Source organism: Drosophila miranda, assembly GCF_003369915.1.
Source record: "Drosophila miranda strain MSH22 chromosome Y unlocalized genomic scaffold, D.miranda_PacBio2.1 Contig_Y3_pilon, whole genome shotgun sequence".
NCBI classification, from domain to species: Eukaryota; Metazoa; Arthropoda; class Insecta; order Diptera; family Drosophilidae; genus Drosophila; species Drosophila miranda.
This window is the reverse complement of record NW_022881625.1, coordinates 7,577,006-7,581,484: the sequence shown is the minus strand read 5'-3', so window position 1 is coordinate 7,581,484 and position 4,479 is coordinate 7,577,006.

The following is a 4,479-nucleotide window of genomic DNA, read 5'->3' as shown; positions in this document are numbered from 1 at the left end:
GGTTCTCAAGGCAGGTAGCCTCCTGGTGGGCCTTGCTCTTCTTGGGCGGCGTTTGCCTCTGGGGACTTCCCGGGCTGGCTGGGTCCCGAACCCTCTTGGGGGTCTCCCTAGAGTCAAGGTCCCGACTCTGCGCCGCTGCTGCTGGAGATGGAGATGGCTCGGGTGCCGGCGATCGGGCGAGCATGCTACCCTTCCTGAAGGCGAGCTTTTCATCCTCCTCCATTCCTATTGTTTACTTTAGAATTTGAATTTCGAAATTAAAATCTCCCTCCGTTGGCGCGCAACTCCAGCTCTCTCCAACACTCTGACAGCCCTGGGTCGATCGGGGCTGTCTGGCAACACCGTCCGTGTGGCAGCTCTACGCGATCACCTGTCTGGCGGCGTGATCAGCTGCTGTGTGTGAAGCTCCATGTACACTTGTACGTGTGTGTGTGTACACGGATAAGTGTGAATGTAATTTCATAGCTGACAGACGACGCGGCATTATCTACTCTATATGCGAGTGTGTGGCAACAAATATCGCCTGCTGAATGACCAGACACATTTATTTGTTGCCGCTGCCTCATCTTGACAATCAATTAATTTTCCCCCTCCCAAACCGGAGGCAAGGCTCCCCCGCTCCCCCCGCTCCATCTCCCGCTGTCGACAAAGGAAAGTGGCGTCGCGGGCGCTAATTGTTATACCCGATACTCAAAATGAGTATTGGGGTATATTAGATTTGTGGTGAAAATGGATGTGTGTAACGTCCAGAAGGAATCGTTTCCGACCCCATAAAGTATATATATTCTCGATCAGCATCAATAGCCGAGTCGATTGAGCCCTGTCTGTCTGTCCGTCTGTCCGTCCGTCCGTCTGTCCGTCTGTCCGTCCCTATTAGCGCCAAGTGCTCAAAGACTATAAGAGCTAGAGCAACGATGTTTTGGATCCAGACTTCTGTGATATGTCACTGCTACAAAAATATTTCAAAACTTCGCCCCGCCCACTTCCGCCCGCACAAAGGACGAAAATCTTTGGCATCCACAATTTTAAAGATATGAGAAAACCAATAACGTAGAATCGTAGAAGATGACTATATCTTCTAGAGTACAAAATCTGAACCAGATCGTATAATTATTATAGCCAGAATCAAGAAAACAATTTCATTTTTTCTCGCCCTGTCTCTCTCTAACACACACGTAGCATAGCCGGCTTTGTTTAGAGTAAAACATAAGCGCCTAGATCTCAGGGATTATTAAAGCTAGAGCAACCAAATTTGATATCCACACTCCTAACATATCGGACCGAGACGAGTTTGTTTCAAAATTTCGCCACAACCCCTTTCGCCCCGTAAAGGACGAAAATCTGGGGATATTCACAAATCTCAGAGACTATTAACCCTAGAACAACCAAATTTAGTATCCGCACTCCTGTTAGCTCTCACTTTAAAACGTATATCTCAAAATTTCGCCCCACCCTCTTCCGCCCCCACAAAGGACGAAAATTTGTTGCATCCACAATATTGAGGATACGAGAAAACTAAAAACGCAGAATCATAGATAATGATCATATCTAACAGATTGCTGAATCTGGATCAGATCAGATAATTTTTATAGCCAAAAGGAACAAATCAATTTGCAGTGGCTACGCAGCTCCCGACGTCACGATCATACTGATTTTCTGTCTCTCTCGCACGAACTCTTTGTCGTGTCGTTTAATATTAGCGGCGTCCGCCGGAGGAGAGCCATATTGACTAGGTATCGGGTATAAATGTAGAGTTGCGGTCTCCGCAGCAACTCACAACGTTCCCCCTCGTTTTTAATGAAAATGGAAAAGGATTTATTAGCGAAGGCGAAACACATAAAGAATGGATTTTTAAAACCATTTCAATTATGCCACAAGTTCCCCATCAATCTGGCTGCGTGCCTCTTCTACTTCTGCCGCCTGATGACGCCTCTGTTCCAACTGCTATGACTGCTATGAGAGTTTATTAAATTAACCCCAACTGTAATTTGATTAAAAGACACTTGTCCTGTGAGGAGGACAATGAAAGAAACCCCCATACAAACACAAAACATAGGCTTAATATATATGTAAGATATTATTTAGAGTATTGTTTATTCGTATTATTATCGCGGTGGCCTGGTATGTGTGCTTACAAAAGTTCTTAATGTTACGGCTTATTTCTGCTGGTTTTCTGCTGCTGCTTGAGTCACGTCCGTATGCTGCTGTTCTCTCCTTTTTCACTGCTTCGCTCGGTTCCTCTTCTTCTCTGTCCGCTGTTGATCTGCTTCTGTTACTACTGCTGTTGCTGCTGCTGTTACTACTGCTGTTGCTGCAAATCAGCTGTTCCTCTGCTGCTGTTATTACTGCTGTTGCTTATCTCCGCTGCCCCCTCAATAGGCCAGCTGGCCCACTCCTTCTTACACTCGGTCATCCTGATTAGTCATCAGTCCCTGATGACCATGCGTCCTCGTTTTCTACAGAGAACCTCCATAGTTTCATGTTATCATTGCTTGTGGTCGTATTGCTTGGTCCTTCGACGTCTGCTGCCTTCCGAACATTATAGCGTCCGCTTCGTTTCACGTTGGTTATTTCGTATGGTCCTAAGAATTCGCTGGCCATCTTTCTTCCTTTTACAAATTGTGTTCTACGTATGGCTACGAGATCTCCGACCTTGTATCCGTATTCGCATTTCCGCTTTTTATCGAATTGTTCCTTGTATCTGTCCTGGGCCTGCTGAATATTTTCTTTTGCCTCTTGTCGCATCTTTTGCCTCTCGTCTTCAAAATTATCAACCATCTCTTTTTCTATTAGCTGAAGTATGTCGCTATCCGGTCCACAACGCATTTTTACCCCGATCATCAGCTCAAATGGACAACGCTTTGTAGACACATGAACAGTGCTGTTAATAGCCCTCTGAACTCGCGGTACGAACTTATACCATCTTCCAGGTTCCTCCGACGACAATTTGGAAATTATGCTCAGAATAGATCGGTTTACGCGTTCATTTTGTCCGTTTCCTCTTGGTACCCCTGTGGTGCTCCATATGTGTTCGATGTTCTTTTCCTTGACAAACTCCTCAGAGCTTGAATATGTAAATGCTGCTCCACGATCGCTTACTATGCGTGCCGGATTACCAAATACATCAGACCACTCCCTTAACCTCTTGAGAACTTCGTCTGCTCCTGTTGTTTTTGTGGGATACATCCATACGAACTTACTGAAGCTATCAACCACTGCGAAGATGTACTTGTACTGATTTGAAGTAGCATCCATAGGCCCAAGGTGATCCACGTGTATAGTATACAGCGGCTGTGATCCTTTGTCAATTTGATGCAGAGATCCCTCTTTTTTGCCAAGCTTTTTCTTGTAGATTATACATTTCATACAGTTTCCTATGATCTGCATTACTTTTCCTTCCAGATGTGGAATCCAATAGCTCTGCTGTACAGTATGCATTGTTTTTTGAGCGGCAAAGTGTCCTGCGTTGTGAGCGTCGGTTATTATTTCTTTTTCTAATGATTTCGGTATTGCCAGCAAGTCCGTGCCTTGCATTACTTTGTATACGAGACCAGCTTTCAACTTAAAGTTGTCATTTGGTTTACTTTTCAAAATTTCGGAAACTGCTTTGATCATCGTATCCTCCTGCTGTGCTTTCTTAATTCTTGCTGTGACTTCCGAAGATACCATCATGACATCAATTGTGTACCTACTCAGGCTTAACGTTTGCTTGAAAGCAGCGCAATCCGTTACGAGCTTAAAGTTGGTTCCAAGTATGTACTGACGAAATTTTTTGCACGCTAGGAAAATTGCTTTGGCTTCCTGTATATAGCTATGCTGTCGTGCTTCAGACTCCGAGGTTTTCTTACTCCAGAATAAGATCGGATGCAATTGTCCTTCGTGCCATTGTAACAACGCCGCTGCAAACCCGTCCTTTGACGCATCAGTGTGTATCTCGGTTTTTGCATTCCTGCGATAAAGTTTCAAGACCGGCTCGTTCACCAATGCTTCCTTTAATGTAGCGAACGCCTGCTGCTCCTCCAGACTCATTTTAAATTGGACATCTTTTCGCAACAGATTGGTCAGTGGTTTGGCGATTAGCGTATAGTTTCTTATGAATTGACGGAAAAACCCAGTTAATCCTAAAAACGACTGCACAGCCTTTATGTTTTTCGGCATCGGGAACTTGCTGACGGCTTTGGTTTTCTCCAATCCAGGCTTGATTTCCCCTCCTCCAACTTGATGACCCAAAAATGTAATGGTCGACTGCAGAAATCGGCACTTCTTCCACTTCATCTTCAGCCCGTATTCAGCTGCAGCATCAAAAACCTTCTTCAGCTTTCACAGGCATTCGTCGGCGGTTTCAGCGTGTATAACGATATCGTCCACGTACAGGTCAAGAATGTTTTCATTTATAAGGTTTTGAAATACAAACCTTATAAAACGGATGAAAACTGCTGGCGAATTGCAAAAACCGAAAGGCGCACGGTTGAACTCAAA